The sequence below is a fragment of the Bubalus kerabau genome, unplaced genomic scaffold (genome assembly GCF_029407905.1).
Source record: "Bubalus kerabau isolate K-KA32 ecotype Philippines breed swamp buffalo unplaced genomic scaffold, PCC_UOA_SB_1v2 scaffold_41, whole genome shotgun sequence".
Lineage (NCBI taxonomy): Eukaryota > Metazoa > Chordata > Mammalia > Artiodactyla > Bovidae > Bubalus > Bubalus kerabau.
The window spans coordinates 2,783,366-2,803,121 of NW_026577895.1; positions in this window are offsets into that span (position 1 = coordinate 2,783,366).

Sequence of the window (19,756 nt, forward strand, 5' to 3'; positions counted from 1 at the left end):
TGTGTCCAGGACCGAGTTTTCCTCTACAGGGGCAACACGGATCTCGGGATCCCATTCCAGACTCACCCAAGTAGTCAGGCCTCGGCTCGAGGGGAAGCAACGGACTCTGCTCTCCTCTAGAGTAGCGACGTGTATCTCTTGGAGGTTACTGAGTGGCCTAAAGGGACTCAGGCCTCCAGTGGAGTTTGGAGAGTGGACTCGGGATTGCTCTCTAGGTCATGTAGGAAAAGAAGGCCCTCATCTTACGATGATGGGGGCGTCTCGTGAGTTTTCTCGAGCGGCGGTGCCAGTGTGGGGTTTTCATGAGGTAGGACGGGGAGCGCAGGGAGCCTCTCGTGTGACGCCAGGGAAGTTAGGTTTCAATGGGCGTGGCGAGGGGAATGCGTCATTGCTCTCCAGTCATGGTAGGGTATCGGGCCTCAAGACGGTAAAGAAGGACTCTCAAGGTCTTTCTCGGGGGGCGGCGGGAAACCCTCGTGTCCCTCGCCTTCTGCCGGGGACCTTAGGGAACTTCCCAGGGTGCCTCTGAGAGGTGAGGGATGCTGTGGAGTTGGCGGGGCCTCTCAGGACTCTGCTGGGTTTGGCGCAATGGAAGAGGGCCTCATCTCCAGGGAAGGTAGGAACCTCAGGCTTCCTCTCCGTTTCGGACTCCGACCGCAGGGTCCCTGCAGAGTTGGGACAAGAGAGTCAGGAATCGTCTTGTCTGAGGAAGGGAACTCCGCTTGCCTCTCGAGGTGCTCAGGGGGTCTCAGGCCCCTTGTTGAGCTGTGTGTGGAACCTGCGGGTGTTTCCGGACGATGCACGACAGTGACAGTGCCCCTTCGTGTTGTGCCTTCACCCACTAGCTTGCCTTCGAAGAGGTGTCCGGGCCTCGGGTTCTTTTCAAGAGCGGACAGGGAAATTGGGGTCTTTCGGCATGTGGGACCACCCACGGGGCTAGTCTCAAATTTCCTAGTGAGGCCGGCTTCATCCTGAGATGTGCCGGGAAGGCCGGGGACCCTTCAAGACAACGCAGGGGGATCGACTCTCCTGTCGCCATCAGGAGGGGAGAAGGGGCTCAGATGAAGTGGGGCCGGAACCCTCGGTGTTACACTCGAGGGAAACCGGCGTGTGAGGGACTTTTGGGGGATGCATGAAAGGAGTCAGGTACCGTTTCGCACTTCAGGACAGTACCTAGGACTTCCCTTGAGACGCCGTAGCGGGCAAGGGCCTCATCTTAGGAAGACGTTGGAACCATGTGGATTTTCTCGAGTTGCGGCGGGATTCTAGAGTTACGACGGGGATTTCAGGCTTCCTCTTGTATTGGCCCCGAGAAGCCTAATCTTCCATTCGAGTTGCGAGGGAAAGCTGGGGGTTGCACTCGAGTCACTGCAGGGCCAAGAGACCTCATCTATGTCTGTGTCCGGGACTTAACGTTCCTCTCAAGGGAAGACAGGGATCTCGGGGTGGCGTTCCAAACACCCCCGGGGAGTCAGGCCTCGTCTCGAGGGCAAGCAAAGGATGCCGCTCTCCTCTCAAGTCGCGACGCAGATCTCTTGGAGCCCACTGAGTGGCCTCAAGGGAGTCAGGCCTCCTCTTCAGTTTGGAGAGAGGACTCGGGATTGCGCTCTGGGTAAGGCAGGAAAAGAAGGCCCTCACCTCGCGAGAACGGGGGCTTATCAGGGGTTTCCTCGAGCTGCGGCGCCCGTGGGGGTTTTCTCACGAGGCAAGACGAGGATCTCAGGGAACCTCTCGTGCGGTGCCAGGGAAGTCAGGTCTCTGTGCGCGTGGCGAGGGGGAGCGCGTCCTGGCTCTCGAGTCACGGGAGGGGACTAGGGCCTCGAGACGTGTTGAAGAAGGACTCTCGAGGTCTTTTTGGGGAGCGGCGGGAAACCCTCGTTTCCCTCGCCTTCTGCCGGAGACCAGAGGGAACTTCCCAGGGTGCCTCTGAGAGGCGAGGCATCCTGTGGAGTTGGCGGGGCCTCTCGGGACTCCGCTGGGTCTTGCGCAACGGAAGAGGGCCTCACCTCGAGGGGAGGCTGGAAGCTCAGGCTTCCTCTCCGTTTCGGACTCCGACCGCAGGGTCCCTGCAGAGTTGGGACAGGAGAGTCAGGCCTCGTCTTGACTGAGGAAGGGAACCCTGCTTGCCTCTCGAGTTGTTCAGTGGGTCTCAGGCCCCTCGTCGAGCTTTGTGTGGAAACCCCGGGCCTTTGCGGACGATGCATGGGGGTGGCAATCCCCTTCGTGTTGTGCCTTCCCCCACAGTGTTGCCTTCGAAGAGGGGTCCGGGCCTCGCGTCCTTCTCAAGGGCGGACCGGGGAATCGGGGTCGTTCGGCATGTGGCACCACCCACGTGGCTCGTCTCGAATTTCCTCGTGAGACCGGCCTCATCCTGAGGTGCGCCGGGAAGGCCGGGAATCCCTTCCAGACCACGCAGGGGAATCGCCTCTCCTGTCGCGATCAGGAGGGGAGAAGGGGCTCAGATGAAGCGGTGCCGGGACCCTCGGTGTTGCCCTCGAGGGAACCCGGCGTGTCAGGGAACTTTTGGGGGACGCATGAAGGCTGTCAGGGACCGTTTCGCCCTTCAGGGCGGAACAGGGGACTTCCCTTGAGACTCCGTTGCGGGCAAGGGCCTCATCTTGCCAAGAGGTGGGAACCACGTGGTTTTTCTCGAGTTGCGGCGGGATTCTCGAGTTACGACGGGGATCTCAGGCTTCCTCTTGGGTTGGCCCTGGGAAGCCCAATCTTCCCCTCGAGTTGCGTGGGACAGCTGGGGGTTGCGCTCGAGTCACTGCAGGGCCGAAGAGACCTCACCTAGGCGTGTGTCCGGGACCTAATATTCCTCTCCAGGGAAGGCAGGGATCTCGGGGTTGCATTCCAGGCTCCCCCGGGGAGTCAGGCCTCGTCTCGAGGGGAAGCCAAGGACTCCGCTCTCCTCTCGAGTCGCGAGGCGGATCTCTTGGAGCCCCCTGAGCGGCCTCAAGGGAGTCCAGCCTCCTCTTCCGTTTGGAGAGAGGACCCGGGATTGCTCTCCAGGCCATGCAGGAAAAGAAGGCCCTCAGCTCGCAAGGACGGGGGTGTCTCAGATGTTTCCTCGAGCTGCGGCACCCGTGGGGGTTTTCTCCCGAGGCACGACGAGGATCTCAGGGAGCCTCTCGTGCGGCGCCTGGAAAGTCAGGTCTCCATGTGTGTGGCGAGGGGGAGCGCGTCATGGCTCTCGAGTCACGGGAGAGGACTAGGGCCTCGAGACACGTTGAAGAAGCACTCTCGAAGTCTTTCTCGGGGGGCGGCGGGAAACCCTCGTTTCCCTCGCCTTCTGCTGGGGACATTAGGGAACTTCCCAGGGTGTCTCTGAGAGTTGAGGGATACTGTGGAGTTTGTGGGGCCTCTCGGTTCTCCGCTGGGTTTCGCGCAATGGAAGAGGGCCTCATCTCGAGGGGAGGCAGGAACCTCAGACTTCCTCTCTGTTTTGGACTCCGACATCAGGGTCCCTGCAGAGTTGGGACAGGAGAGTCAGGCTACTTCTTTTCTGAGGAATGGAACTCCGCTTGCCTCTCGAGTTGTTCATGGGTTTTCAGGCCCCTTGTCAAACTGTGTGTGGAATCTGCCGGTTTTTCCAGACGATGCACGGGGGTGTCAGTGACCCTTCGTTTTGTGTCTTCATCCACAGGGTTGCCTTCTAAGAGGTGTCCAGGCATCGGGTTCTTATGAAGAGCGGACCGGGAAATCGGGGTCGTTCAGCATTTGGCACCACCCACGTGGGTTGTCTCGAATTTCCTCATGAAACCGGCCTCATCCTGAGGTGTGCCGCGAAGGTCATGAAACTCTTCCAGACAAAGCAGAGGAATCGACCCTCCTGTGGCGATCAGGAGGGGAGAAGTGGCTCAGATGAAGTGCTGCTGGGAACCTCGGTGTTTCCCTCAAGTGAGACAGGTATGTCGGGTAACTTTTGGGGTCGCATAAAGCGTTCCAAGTACCGTTTCGCTCTTCAAAATGGAAAGTTGGACTTCTCTTGGGGTGCTCCAGCGGGCAAGGGCCTCATCTTGTAATGACTGCGGAACCACTTGGTTTTTCTCGAGTTGCGGTGGGATATTTGAGTTAGCACAGGGAATTCATGCTTCCTCTTGTGTTGGCCCACAAAAGTCTTATCTTCCATTCGAGATTCGAGGAAGAGCTGGATGTGCGCTCTAGTCACTGAAGGCAAAAGAGACCCCTCCAAGGCTTGTTTGCAGAACCTAATGTTCATGTCAAGGCTCGACAGAAATCTCGGGGTTGCATTCCAGACTCACCTTGGAGTCAGGCCTCGTCTCGAGGGGAAGCAAAGGACTCTGCTCTCCTCTCGAGTCGGACGGGTATGTCTTGGAGCCCACTGAGTGGCTTAAAGGGAGTCAAACCTCCTCTGGTGTTTGGAGGGAGGACACGGGATTGCTCTCCAGGCAATGCAGGAAATGAAGGCCCTCATCTCCCGATGACTGGGGCGTCTCGTAGGTTTTCTCGAGCTGTGGCGCTAGTGTGGGGTTTCTCACGAAGTAAGACTGGGAGCTCAGTGAGCCTCTCACGTTGTGCCAGGGCAGTCAGGTTTCTATGCGCGTGGCTAGGGGGAGCGCGTCATTGCTCTCGAGTCATGGTAGGGGAATCGCACCTCAAGACGCGTTGAAGAAGGACTCTCGAGGTCTTTTACGGGTTGGGGCAGGAAACCCTTGGTTCCCTCGACTTGTGCCGGTGATCTCAGGAAGGTCTAAGGGTGCCTCTGAGAAGTCAGGGATACTGTGCAGTTGGGAGGGGCCTCTCGGGACTCCACTGGGTTCGGTGCAATGGAAGAGGGCCTCATCTCGAGTGGAGGCAGGAAACTCATGTTTCCTCTCCTGACTTCCCCTGGGCCAGGTCTGACTCGGATCGCAGTTTCGCTGCAGAGTTCGAACAGGAGAGTCAGGCCTCGTCTTGTGTGGAGGAATGGAACTCTGCTTGCCTCTCCAGTTGTTCACGGGGTGACAGGTGACTTCTCGAGCTGTGTGTGGTACCTGCGGATTTCTCCGGACGATAACCGGGGGTGTCAGTGCCCCTAAGTGTTGTGCCTTCATCAAAAGGGTTATCTTCAAAGAGGTGTCCGGGCATTGGGATCTTATCAAGAGCGAACCGGGTAATCGGGGTCTTTCGGCATGTGTCACCATCCACGAGGTTATGTCTCGAATATCCTCGTGAGACCGGCCTCATCCTGAGATGCACCGCGAAAGGAGGAAACCCCTTCAAGACAAAACAGGGTAATCGACCCTCCTGTCGCGTTCAGGAGGGGAGAAGGGGCTCAGATGTAGTGGTGCCGGGAACCTCGGTGTTCTCCTCGAGTCAGACCAGTGTGTCGAGGAACTTTTGAGGTCGCATCAAGAGTGCCAATACCGTTTCGCACTTCAAGACAGAACGTGGGACTTCTCTTGAGACGCTGTAGGGGGCAAGGGCCTCATCTTGCGATGACGGGGGAACCACGTGGCGTTTCTCGAGTTGTGGCGGGATTCTCGAGTTTTGACGGGGAATACAGGCTTCCTCATGTGTTGGCCCAGGGAAGTCCTATCTTCCATTCGAGTTTAAAGGGAGAGCTGGGGATTGCCCTCGAGTCACTGCAGGGCAAAATAGACCTCATCTAGGCTTGTGTCCAGGACTTAATGCTCGTCCCTAGGGGCGACAGGGATCTTGGGGTTGCATACCAGACTCACCCGGGGAATCAGGCCTCGTCTCGAGGGGAAGCAAAGAACTCTGCTGTCCTTTTGAGTCGCGATGGGTATCTCTTGGAGCCCACTGTGTGCCCTAAAGGGAGTCAAGCCTCCTGTGGTGTTTGGATAGAGGACTCGGGATTCCTCTCCAGGCCATGCAGGAAAAGAAGGCCCTCATCTCGCGATGACGGTGGCGTCTCGTGGGTTTTCTAGACTGCCGCGCTAGTTCCAGGTTTCTGACGAGGTACGAGAGGCAGCTCAGGGAGCCTCTCGTGTGGCGCCAGGGAAGTCAGGTACCCATGAGATGGCTAGGGGGAGTTCGTCATTGCTCTTGAGTCATGGTAGGGTAATCGGGCCTCAAGACGGGTTGAAGAAGGACTCTCGAGGTCTTTCTCGGGTCACTGCATAAAACCCAGGGTTCCCTTGACTTGTGCCTGCGACCTCAGAGAGCTTCTCAGAGTGCCTCTGAGAAGTCAGGGATACTGTGCAGTTTGGAGGGGCCTCTCGAGACTCCTCCGCATTTGGTGGAATATAAGAGGGACTCATCTCGAGTTGAAGCAGGAACCTCAGTGTTCCTCTCCATTTCTGACTCAGATCGCAAGGTCCCTGCATGTTGGTACAGGAGAGTCAGGCCTCGTCTTTTCTGGAGGATTGGACTCCTCTTGCCTCTCGAGTTGTTCTCGAGGTGACAGGCCACTTGTCGAGCTGTGTATGTAACCTGCCCGTTTTTCCGGATGATGCACAGGTGTGTTAGTGCCCCTTCGTGTTGTACCTTCATACTCAAGGCTGCCTTCCAAGAGGTGTCCGAGCATCGGATTCTTATCAAGAGCGGACCGGGAAATTGGAGTCTTTCAGCAAGTGGCACCGCCCACAAAGCTACGTATCGAATTTCCCCATGAGACCGGCCTCATCCTGAGTTGTGCAGGGAAGGTCGGGCCCCCTTGCAGACAAAGCAGGGGAATCGACCCACCGGTCACGATCAGGAGGGGAGAAGGGGCTTAAATGAAGTGGTGCCGGGAACCTCGGTGTTCCCCTTGAGTGAGACCGGCGTGTTGGGGGACTTTTGGGGTCGCATCAAGGGTGCCAAGTACCTTTTCGCACTTCAAGACGGAACCTGGGAAATCTTTTGAAACGCTGTAGCAGGCAAGGGCCTCATCTTGCGATGACGGGAGAACCACGTGGTTTTGCTCGAGTTGCAGCGGGATTCTCGAGTTATGACCAGGAATTTAGGCTTCCTCTTGTTGGCCTTGAAATCCAATCTTCCATTCGGGTTGCGAGGGGGAGCTGGGGATTGCACTAGAGTCACTGCAGGGCAAAAGAGACCTAATCTAGGCTTGTGTCCAGGATCTAACGTTGCTCTCCAGGGGCGACAGGGATCTCGGGTTTGCATTCCAGACTCATCCGGGGAGTCAGTTCTCACCTCAAGGGTAAGCAAAGAATTCCGCTCTCATCTCGAGTCGCGATGGGTATCTCTTGGAGCCCACTGTGTGTACTAAAGGGAGTCAAGCCTCCTGTGGAGTTTGGAGAGAGGACTCGGGATTGGACTCCAGGCCATGCAGGAAAAGAAGGCCCTCATCTCGAAATGACGGTGGCATCTCGTGGGTTTTCTCGAGCTGCGGCGCCAGTGTGGGGTGTCTCATGAAGTACCACGGGGATCTCAGGGAGCCTCTTGTGTGGCGCCAGGAAAATCCGGTATTCCATTCGAGTTGCAAGTTAGAACTGGGGATTGCTCTCCAGTCACTGCAGGGCAAAATAGACCTCATCTACGCTTGTGTCCAGGACCTAGTGTTCCACTACTGGGCCGACAGGGATCTCAGGGTTGCATTCTCGACTCAACCGGAGAGTCAGGCCTCGTCTTGAGGGGGAAAAAAGGACTCCGCTCTCCTGTCGAGTCGCGACGGGTATCTCTTGGAGCCCACTGCGTGGCGTAAAGGGAGTGAAGCCTCCTATGGAGTTTGGAGAGATGACTCGGGATTGTTTTCCTGGCCATGCAGGAAAAAAGGCCCTCATCTCGCGATGACGGGGGCGTCTCGTGGGTTTTCTCCAGCTGCGGCGCCAGTATCAGATTTCTCACGAGGTACGACGGGGAGCTCAGAGAGCCTCTCGTGTGGTGCTAGGGACGTCAGGTCTCCGTGTGTGTGGTGAAGGGGAGTGCGTGATTGCTCTCGAGTCATAGTAGGCGAATCTGGCCTCAAGACGCATTGAAGAAGGACTCTCGAGGTCTTTCTCGGGTTGCGGCAGGGAACCCTGGGTTCCCTCGACTTGTGTCGGTGACCTCAGGCAACTTCTCAGGGTGCCTCTGAGAAGTCAGGGACACTGTGGATTTGGGAGGGGCCTTTCGTTACTCAACTGGGTTTGGTGCAATCAAAGAGGGCCTCATCTCGAATGGAGGCAGGAACCTCAGGGGTCCTCTCCATTTCTGACTCGGGTCGCAGATACCTGCCGAGTATGGACAAGAGAGTCACGCCTCGTCTTCTGTGGAGGAATGGATCTCCGCTTGCCTTTTGAGTTGTTCACAGAGTGACAGGCCACTTGTTGAGCTGAGTGTGGAACCTGCGGGTTTTTCCGGACGATGCACAGGGGTGTTAGTGCCCCTTCGTGTTGTGCCTTCATCCACAGGGTTGCCTTCAAAGAGGTGTCCGGGCATCGGGTTCTTTTCAAGAGCGTACCAGAAAATTGGGGTCTTTCAGCATGTGGTACCATCCACGAGGCTACGTGTCGAATTTCCTCGGGAGACCGGCCTCATCCTGAGGTTCGCCGGGAAGGTAGGGAACCCCTTGCAGACAAAGCAGGGGAATCGACCCACCGGTCGCGATCAGAAGGGGAGAAGGGGCTCAGATGAAGTGGTGCCGGGAACCTCGGTGGTCCCCTCGAGTGAGACCGGTATGTCACGGCACTTTTGAGGTCGCATCAAGGGTGCCAAGCATAGTTTCGCACTTCAAGACGGAACGTGGGAATTCTCTGGAGATGCTGTTGCGGGCAAGGGCCTCATATTGCGATGACGAGGGAAACACGTGGTTTTTCTCGAGTTGCGGCGGGATTCTCGAGTTACAACGGGGAATTCAGGCTTCCTCTTGTGTTGGCCCAGGAAGTCCAATCTTCCATTCAACTTGTCAGAGAGAGCTGGGGGTTGCTCTCGAGTCACTTCAGGGCAAAGAGTCCTCATCTAGGCTTGGGTCCAGGACGTAGTGTTCCTCTCCAGGGGCAACAGGGATATCGGGGTCTCATTCCAGTCTCACCCGTTGGATCACGCCTCGTCTCGAGTGGAAGCAAAGGACTCCACTCTCCTCTCGAGTCGCGACGTGTAACTCTTGGAGCCCAATGAGTGGCCTAAAGGGAGTCAAGCGTCCTGTGTAGCTTGGACAGAAGGTTCACTCTTGATCTGCATACCATGCAGTTAAAGATGGCCCTCCTCTCGTGATGACGGGAGCGTCTCTTGGGTTTTTCTAGAGCTGTGGCGCCAGTGTGGGGTTTCTCACGAGATATGATGGGGAGCTCAGGGAGCCTCTCGTGCGGCGCCAGAGAAGTCGGGCCTCCATGAGTGTGGCCAGGCAGATCGCGTCATTGCTCTGGAGTCATGGGAGGGACTAGGGCCTCAAGACGCATTTAAGAAGGACTCTCGAGGTCTTTCTTGGGTTGGGGCGGGAAACACTCCTTTCCCTCGACCTCTACAGGGGACCTTAGGGAACTTCCCAGGTGCCTCTGAGAGGTAAGGGATACTGAGGAGTTAGAGGGGCCTCTCGGGACTCCACTAGGTTTGACGAAATGAAAGAGGGCCTCATCTTGATTGGAGGCAGGAACCTCAGGCTTCCTCTCCATTTCTGACTCCGACTGCAGGGTCCCTGCAGGGTTGGGACAGGAGAGTCAGGCCTCGTCTTGTCTGAGTAATGGAACTCTGCTTGCCTCTCGAGTCGTTCAGTGGGTCTCAGGCCCCTTGTCGAGCTGTGTGTGGAACCTGCGGGTGTTTCCAGAAGATGCACGGGGGTGTCATTGCCCCTTCATTTTGTGCCTTCCCCCACAGGGTTGCCTTCAAAGAGGTGTCCGAGCATCGGGTTCATTTCAAGAGCGGACCGGGAAATCGAGGTCGTTCGGCATGTGGCACCACCCACGTGGCTCATCTCGAATTTCCTCGTGAGACCAGCATCATCCTGAGGTGCGCCGGGAAGGCCGGGAACACCTTCCACACAAAGCAGGGGAATCGACTCTCCTGTCGAGATCAGGAGGGGAGATGGGGCTCAGATGAAGTGGGGCCAGGACTCTAGGTGTTCCACTCGAGGGAACCCGGCGTTTCAGGGAACTTTAGGGGTCGCATCAAGGGAGCCAAGTACCGTTTCCCACTTCAGGACGGAACATGGGACTTCCCTGGAGACGCTGTAGCGGGCAAGGGCCTTATCCTGTGAAGACGTTGGAACCACGTCGTTTTTCTCGAGTTGCGTCTGGATTCTGGAAAACGACGGGGATATCAGGCTTCCTCTTGGGTTGGCCCTGGGAAGCCCAATCTTCCCCTGGAGTTGCGAAGGAAAGCTGGGGGTTCTGCTCGAGTCACTACAGGGCCAAAGAGACCTCATCGAGGCGTGTGTCCAGGACCTAATATTCCTCTCAAGGGAAGACAGGGATCCCGGGTTTCCATTCCAGACTCCCCTGGGGAGTCAGGCCTCGCCTCGAGGGGAAGCAGAGGACTCCGCTTTCCTCTCAAGTCGCGACACGGATCTCTTGGAGCCCAATGAGTGGACTCAAGGGTGTCGAGCCTCCTCTTCAGTTTGGAGAGAGGACTCGGGATTGCTCTCCAGGACAGGCAGGAAAAGAAGGCCCTCATCTCGCAATGACGGGGGCGTCTCATGGGTTTCCTCAGGCTGTGGCGCCCGTGGGGGTTTTCTCACGAGGCACGATGAGGACCTCAGGGAGCCTCTCGTGCGGCGCCAGGGAACTCATGTCTCCATGCGCATGGCGAGGGGGAGCTGGTCATCACTCTCGAGTCATGGGAAATGACTAGGGCCTCAAGACGCGTTGAAGAAGGACTCTCGAGGTCTTTCTCGGGTGGCGGCGGGAAACCCTCGTTTCCCTCGACTTCTGCAGGGGACTATAGGGAACTTCCCAGGGTGCCTCTGAGACGTGAGGGATACTGTGGAGTTGGCAGGGCCTCTCGGGACTCTGCTGGGTTCAGCGCAATGGAAGAGTGCCTCATCTCGAGGGGAGGCAGGAACCTCAGGTTTCCTCTCCGATTCTGACTCCGAATGCACGGTCCGTTCAGTGTTGGGACAGGAGAGTCATGCCACGTCTTGTCTGAGGAATGGAATTCTGGTTGCCTCTCGAGTTGTTCCGGGAGTCTCAGGCCCCTTGTCGAGCTGTGTGTAGACCCTGCGGGTTTTTCTGGATGATGCACGAGGGTGTCAGTGCCCCTTCGTGTTGTGCCTTCACTCACAGGGTTGCCTTTGAAGAGGTGTCCGGGCATCGGGTTCTTATCAAGAGCGGACCGGAAAATCAGGGTCGTTCGGCACGTGGCACCTCACACATGGCTAGTCAAGAATTTCCTCCTGAGACCGGCCTCATCCTGAGGTGCACCAGGAAGGCCGGGAACCCCTTCCAGAGAAAGCAGGGGAATCGACTCTGCTGTCACGATCAGGAGGGGAGAAGGGGCTCAGATGAAGTGGTGCCTGGACCCTCGGTGTTCCCCTCGAGGGAACCCAGCGTGTCGGGGAACTTTTGCGGTCGCATCAAGGGTGTCAAGTACCGTTTCGCACTTAAGGACGGAACATGGGACTTCCCTGGAGACGCCCGGAACTTCGGTGTTCCCCTGGAGTGAGACCGGTATGTTGGGGAACTTTGGGGTCGCATCAAGGGTGCCAAGTAGCATTTCGAACTTTAAGATGGAATGTGGGACTTCTGTTGAGACTCTAGCTGGCAAGGGCCTCATATTGCGATGAAGGGGGAACCACATGGTTTTTAAGAGTTGAGGCTGAATTCTCGAATTACGATGGGAAATTCAGACTTCCTCTTGTGTTGACCGTGGGAAGACCAATCTTCCATTCAAATTGTGAGGGAGAGATGGAGGTTGCTCTCGAGTCACTGTAGGGCAAAATAGACCTCATCTAGGCTTGTGTCTAGGACATAATGTTCCACTCCAGGGGCGACAGGGATCTCGGGGTTGCATTCCAAACTCACCCGGGGAGTCAGGCCTCGTCTTGAGGGAAGCAAAGGACTCCGCTCTCCTCTCGAGTCGCACCGGGTATTTCTTGGACCCAACTGAGTGGCCTAAAGGGAGTCAATCCTCCTGTGAAGTTTGGAGAGAGGACCAGGGATTGCTCTCCAGGTCAGGCAGGAAAAGAAGGCCCCCATCTCTCCTTGACGGGGGCATCTTGTGGCTTTTCTCGAACTGCGGCGCCACTGTGTGTTTTCTCACGAGGTATGATGGGGTACTCAGGGAGCCTCTTGTGTGGTACTAAGGAAGTCAGTTTTCCTGCTTGTGGCGATGGGAGCGTGTCCTTGCTCTGGAGTCATGGTAGGGGAATCGGGCATCAAGAGACGTTGAAAAAGGACTCTCCAAGTCTTTCTCGGGTTACTTCAGGAAACTCTGGGTTCCCTCGACTTGTGCCAGTGACCTCAGGTAGCTTCTCAGGGAGCCTCTGAGAATTCAGGGATACTGTGGTGTTGGGAGGGGCCTCTCGGGACACCACTGAGTTTGGTTCAATGGAAGAGAGCCTCTTCTCTAGTTGAGGCAGGAACCTCAGGGTTCCTCTCCATTTCTGACTCCGATCGCAGGGTCCCTGAAGAGTTGGGACAGGAGAGTAAGGCCTCGTCTTGTGTGAAGGAATGCAACTTCACTTGCCTCTCGAGTTGTTCACGGGGTGACAGTCCACATTTGGAGCTGTGAGTGGAATCGGCGGGTTTTTCCAGACGATACATGGGGATGTCAATGTCCCTTCGTGTTGTGCCTTCATCCAAAGGGTTGCCTTCGAAGAGATGTCCGGGCGTCAGGTTCTTATCTAGAGTGGACCGGGAATTCGGGATCTTTCAACATGTGGCACCAACCATGAGGCTACTTTTCGAATTTCCTCATGAGACCGGCCTCATCCGGAGGTTCACGGGGAACGTCGGGAACCCTTGCAGAAAAAGCATGGGCATCGACCCTCCTGTCGCGATCAGGAGGGGTGAAGTGGCTCACAGGAAGTGGTGCCGTGAACTTTCGTGTTTCCCTCGAGTGAGACCGGTATGTCAGGGAACTTTGGGGGTCGCATCAAGGGTGCCAAGTACCGTTTTGTACTTCAGGATGGAACGTGGGACTTCTCTTGATACCCTGTAGTGGCCAAGGGCCTCATCTTGCGATGACGGGGGAGCCACGTGGTTTTTCTCAAGCTGCGGCGGGATTCTCGAGTTACAACGGGGAATTCAGGCTTCCTCTTGTGTTGGCCCAGGGAAGTCCAATCTTCCATTCGATTTGCAAGGGAGAGCTGGCGATTGCTCTCTAGTAACTGCAGTGCAAAATAGACCTCATCTAGGCTTGTGTCCAGGACCGAGTTTTCCTCTCCAGGTGCGACAGGAACTCGGGGTTGCATTCCAGACTCACACGGGGAGTCAGGCCTCGTCTCGAGGGGAAGCAAAGGACTCCGCTCTCCCTTCAAGTCCTGACAGGTATCTCTTGGAGCCAACTGAGAGGCCTAAAGAGAGTCAAGCCTCCTGTGGAGTCTGGAGAGAGGACTCGGTTTTGCTCTCCATGCCAGGCAGGAAAGAAGTCCCTCATCTCGTGATGACGGGGGCGTATCGTGGGTTTTCTCGAGCTGCGGTGCCTGAATGGGGTTTCCAAAGACGTACGACGGGGAGCTCAGGGAGACTCTCTTCAGGCGTCAGGGAAGTCAGGTCTCCATGCGCATGGCGATGGGGAGCGGGTCTTTGCTCTCGAATCATGGTAGGGGAATCGGGCCTCAAGACGCGCCGAAGGACTCTCAAGGTCTTTCTCGGGTCGCAGCAGGAAACCCTAGGTTCCCTCGACTTGTGCCGGTGACCTCAGGTAGATTCTCAAGGTGCCTCTGAGAATTCAGGGATACTGTGGAGTTGGGAGGGGCCTCTCGCGACTCATCTGGGTTTGGTGCAATGCAAGAGGGCCTCATCTCGAGTTGAGGCAGGAACCTCAGGTTTCCTCTCCATTTCTGACTCGGATGGCAGGGTCCCTGAAGAGTTGGGACAGGAGAGTCAGGCCTCGTCTTGTGTGGAGGAAACGAACTCTGCTTGCCTATCGAGTTGTTCACGGGGTGACATTCCACTTGTCGAGCTGTGTGTAGAACCTGCGGGTTTTTCTGGACGATGCACGGGAGTTTTAGTAACCCTTCTGTTGTGCCTTCATCCACAGGGTTGCCTTCGAAGTGGTGTCCGGGCATCGGGTTCTTATATAGAGCGGACCACACAATCGGGGTCTTTCGGCATGTGGCACCACCCACGAGGCTACGTCTCAAATTTCCTCCTGAGAAAGGCCTCATCCTTAGGTGCGCCGGGATGGGCGGGAACTCCTTCCAGACAAAGCAGGGGAATTTACCCTCCTGTCGTGATCAGGAGGGGAGAAAGTGATCAGATGAAGTGGTGCCGGGAACTTCGGTGTTCCCCTCGGTGAGAACGGTGTGTCGGGGAACTTTTGGGGTTACATCAAGGGTGAAAAGTAGCATTTCGCACTTCAAGACGGAACGTGGGACTTCACTTGAGACGCTGTAGCGGGCCAGGGCCTCATCTTGGGATGACGAGTGAACCACGTGGTTTTTCTCGCATTGCGGCGGGAGTCTCGAGTTTCGACGGGGAATTCAGATTTCCTCCTGTGTTGGCCCATGGAAGTCCAATCTTTCATTCGAGTTGCGAGGGTGAGCTGTGATCCCACTCGAGTCACTGCAGGGCAAAATAGACCATATCTAGGCTTGTGTCCAGGACCGAATATTCCTCTCCATGGGTGACAGGGATCTCGGGGTGGCATTCCAGACTCACCCGGGAAGTCCGGCCTTGTTTCTAGGGGAAGCAAAGTACTCCGCTTTCCTCTCGAGTCGCGACGGGTACCTATTGAGCGCACTGAGTAGCCTTAGTGAGTCAAGCCTCCCGTGGAGTTTGGAGAGACGACTCGGGATTGCCCTCCAGGCCATGCAGTTAATGATGGCCCTCATCTCACGATAACGGGGGCGTCTCGTGGGTTTTCTCGAGCTGCGGCGCCAGTGTGGGGTTTCTCACGAGGTACGACGGGGACCTCAGGGAGCCTCTCGTGAGGTGCCAGGGAAGTTAAGTCTCCATGCGCATGGGTACTGGGAGTGCTTCATTGCTCTTGAGACATGGTAGGGGAATCGGGCCTCAAGACGCATCAAAGAAGGACTGTCCAATCTTTCTCGGGTTGCGGCAGGAAACCCTGGGTTCCATCGACTTGTGCCGGAGATCTCAGGGAGCTTGTCAGGGTGCCTCTGAGAAGTCAGGGACACTGTGGGTTGGAGGGACCTCTCGGGACTCCAGTGGTTTTGGTGCTATGGAAGAGGGCCTCATCTTGAGTTGAGGCAGGAACCTCAGGGTTCCTCTCCATTTCTGATTCGGATTGCAGGGTCCCAGCAGATTTGGGACAGGAGAGTCAGGCCTCGTCCTGTGTGGAGAATGGAACTCAGCTTGCCTCTCGAGTTGTGCACGGGGTGACAGACCACGTGTCGAGCTGTGTGTGGAACCTGTAGGTTTTTCCAGACGATGCACGGGTGTGTCTGTGCCCCTTCGTGTTGTGCCTTCATCCACAGGGTTGCCTTCTAAGGGGTGTCCAGGCATCAGGTTCTTATCAAGAGCGGACCGGGCAATCGGAGTCTTTCGGCATGTGGCACCACCCACGAGGCTACGTCTCGAACTTCCTCGTGAGACCGGCATCATCCTGAGGTGCGCCGTTAAGGTCGGGAAACCCTTGCAGACAAAGCAGGGGAATCGACCCTCCTGTCGTGATCAGGAGGGGAGAAGGCGCTCAAAAGAAATGGTGCCGGGAACTTCGGTGTTCCCCTCAAGTGAGACCGGTATGTTGGGGAACTTTTGGGGTCGCATCAAGGGTGCCAAGTACTGTTTCGCACTTCAAGATGGAACGTGGGACTACTCTTGAGACGCTGTAGCGGGAAAGTGCCTCATATTGCGATGATGGGGCAATCACTTGGTTTTTCTCCAGTTACGGCGGGATTCTCGAGTTACGACGGGGATTTCAGGCTTCCTCTTGTGTTGGCCCAGGGAAGTCCAATCTTCAATTCGAGTTGCGAGGGAGAGCTGGGGATTGCGCACAAGTCACTGTAGGGAAAAAGAGACCTCATCTTGGCTTGTGTCCAGGATCTAATGTTCCTCTCCAGGGGCGACAGGGATCTCGGGGTTGCATTCCAGACTCACCCGGGGAGTCAGGCCTCGTCTCGAGGGGAAGCAAATGACTCCACTCTCCTCTCGAGTCGCGACGGATATCTCTTGGAGCCCACTGAGTGGCCTACAGGGAGCCAAGCTTCCTGTGGATTTTGGAGAGAGGACTCGGTATTGCTCTCCAGGCCATGCAGAAAAAGAAGGCCCTCATCTCGCGATGACAGGGGCATCTCGTTGGTTTTCTCGAGCTGAGGCACAAGTGTGGTGTTTCCCTCGTGGTAAGGCTGGGAGCTCAGGGAGCATCTTGTGCGGCGCCAGGGAAGTCAGGTCTCCATGCGCGTGGCGAGGGGGAGTGCGTCATTGCTCTCTTGTCATGATAGGGGATTTTGACCTCAAGACGCATTGAAGAAGGACTCTCAAGGTCTTTCTCAGGTTGTGGCAGGAAACCATGGGTTCCCTCGACTCATGCATGTTACGTCAGGGAGCTTCTCAGGTGCCTATGTGAAATCAGGGATACTGTGGAGTTGGGAGTGACCTCTCGGAACTCCACTGGGTTTGGTGAAATGGAAAAAGGCATCATCTTTAGATAAAGCAGGAACATCAGGTTTCCTCTTCATTTCTGCCTTGGATCGCATGTTCCTGCAGAGTTGGGAGAGGAGAGTCAGGACTCATCTTGTGTGGAGGAATGGAAATCCGCTTGCATCTCGAGTTGTTCATGGGGTGACAGGCCTCTTGTAGAGCTGTATGTGGAACCTGCGGGTTTTTCCAGACGATGCACAGGGGTGTCAGTGCCCCTTTTGTTGTACCTTCATCCACAGGGTTGTCTTCAAAGAGGTGTCTGGTCATCGGGTTCTTCTCAAGAGTGTACTGGGAAATCGGGGTCTTTCGGCATGTGGCACCCCCCATGAGGCCACGTCTCGAAATTTCCCATGAGTCCGGCTTCATCCTGAGGTGCGCCGTGAATGTCGGGAACTCCTTTAAGTCAAAGCAGGGGAATCGACCCTCTTGTCGCTATCAGGAGGGGAGAAGGGGCTCAAAAGAAGTGGTGCCGGGAACCTCGGTGTTCCCCTCAAATGAAACCGGTGTGTCGGGGAACATTTGGGGTCGCATTAAGGGTGCCAAGTAACGTTTTGCACTTCAACACAGAACGTGGGACTTCTCTTGAGACGCCGTAGTGAGCACGGGCCCCATCTTGTGATGACGGGGGAACCACGTGGTTTTTCTCGAGTTGCGGCAGGGAATTCAGGCTTCCTCTTGTGTTGGCCCAGGGAAGTCCAAATTTCCATACGAGTTGAGAGCTAGAGCTGGGGGTTGGCTCGAGTTATTGCAGGGCAAAAGAGACCTCATCTAGGCTTGTGTCTAGGACCTAATGTTCCTTTCAAGGGGCAACAGGGATCTCAGAGTTGCATTCCAGATCCTCCCGAGGAGTCAGGCCTCTTCAAGAGGGTAATGAATGGACTCCCATCTCCTCTTGAGTCGCGACGGGTATCTCTTAGAGCCCATTGTGTGGCCTAAAGGGAGTCAAGCCTCCTGTGGAGATTGGAGAGAGGACTCGGGATTGCTCTCCAGGCCATGCAGGAAAAGAAGGCCCTCATAACGTGATGACGGGGGCGTCTTGTGCATTTTCTCGAGGTGCGGTGCAAGGATGGGGTTTCTCACAAGACACGATGGGGAGCTCAGGGAGTCTCTCGTGTGGTGACAGGAAAGACAGGTCTCCATGCACGTGTGGAGGGGGAGCGCGTCATTGCTCTCGAGTCATGGTAGGGGAATCGGGCCTCAAGAGGCGTTGAAGAACGACTCTCAAGGTCTTTTTCCGGTTGCGGCAGGAAACCCTGGTTTTTCTCGACTTGTGCTGGTGACCTCAGGGAGCTTAACATGGTGCCTCTGAGAATTCAGGGATTCTGTGGAGTTGGGAGGGGCCACTCGGGACACCACTGGGTGTGGTATAATGCAAGAGGGCCTCATCTCGTGTTGAGGAAGGAACCTCAGGGTTCCTCTCCATTTCAGACTCCGATCTCAGGATTCCTGCAGAGTTGGGACAGGAGAGTCAGGCCTCGTATTCTGTGGAGAAATGAAACTTAGCTTGCCTCTCGAGTTGTTCACGAGGTAACAGGTCACTTGTCGAGCTGTATGTGGAACCTGCAGAATTTTCCAAAAGATGCACGGGTGTGCAGGGCCCCTCCTTGTTGTGCCTTCATCCAACGGGATGCATTCGAAGAAGTGTACGGGCATCGGGTTCTTATTAATAGCGGACCAGGAAATGGGGTCTTTCCGTATGTGGCACCACCCACGAGGCTACATCTCCAATTTCCTCGTGAGACCGGCCTCATCCTGAGGTACGCTGGGAAGATCGGTAACGCCTTCCAGACAAAGCAGGAGAATCGACACTCCTGTTGCAATCAGGAGGGGAGAAGGGGCTCAAATGATGTGGTGTGGGGAACATGGGTGTTCCCCTCGAGTGAGGCATGTATGTTGGGGAACTTTGGGGGTGCCATCATGGGTGCCAAGTACTGTTTTGCACTTCAGTGGGAACGTGGACATCTTTTGAGACGCTGTGGAGGGCAAGGGGCTCATGCTGCGAAGACGATGGAACCACGTGGGTTTTCTCGAGTTGCGGCGGGATTCTCGAGTTACGACCGGGATCTCAGCCTTCCCCTTGGGTTGGCCCTGGGAAGCCCAATCTTCCCCTCGGGTTGCGAGGGAAAGCTGGGGGTTGCGCTCGAGTCACTGCAGAGCCGAAGAGACCTAACCTAGGCGTGTGTCCGGGACCTAATATTCCTCTCCAGGGAAGGCAGGGATCTCGGGGTTGCATTCCAGGCTCCCCCGGGGAGTCAGGCCTCGTCCCGAGGGCAAGCCAAGGACTCCGCTCTCCTCTCGAGTCGCGACGCGGGTCTCTTGGAGCCCCCTGAGCAGCCTCAAGGAAGTCCAGCCTCCTCTTCCGTTTGGAGAGAGGACCCGGGATTGCTCTCCAGGCCATGCAGGAAAAGAAGGCCCTCAGCTCGCGAGGACGGGGGCGTCTCAGGGGTTTCCTCGAGCTGCGGCGCCCGTGGGGGTTTTCTCCCGAGGCACGACGAGGCTCTCAGGGAGCCTCTCGTGCGGCGCCAGGGAAATCAGGTCTCCATGCGCGTGGCGAGGGGGAGCGCGTCCTGGCTCTCGAGTCACGGGAGGGGACTAGGGCCTCGAGACGCGTTGAAGAAGGACTCTCGAGGTCTTTGTCGGGGGGCGGCGGGAAACCCTCGTTTCCCTCGCCTTCTGCCGGGGACCTTAGGGAACTTCCCAGGGTGCCTCTGAGAGGCGAGGGATCCTGTGGAGGGGGCCGGGCCCCTCGGGACTCCGCTGGGTCTGGCGGAACGGAAGAGGGCCTCACCTCGAGGGGAGGCAGGAACCTCAGGCTTCCTCCCCGTTTCGGACTCCGACCGCAGGGTCCCTGCAGAGTTGGGACAGGAGAGTCATGCCTCGTCTTGTCTGAGGAAGGGAACCCCGCTGGCCTCTCGAGTTGCTCATTGGGTCTCAGGCCCCTTGTCGAGCTGTGTGTGGAACCCGCGGGTCTTTGCGGACGATGCACGGGGGTGGCAGCGCCCCTTCGTGTTGTGTCTTCACCCACAGGGTTGCCTTCGAAGAGGGGTCCGGGCCTCGGGTCCTTCTCAAGGGCGGACCGGGGAATCGGGGGCGTTCGGCATGTGGCACCAACCACGTGGCTCGTCTCGAATTTCCTCGTGAGACCGGCCTCATCCTGAGGTGCG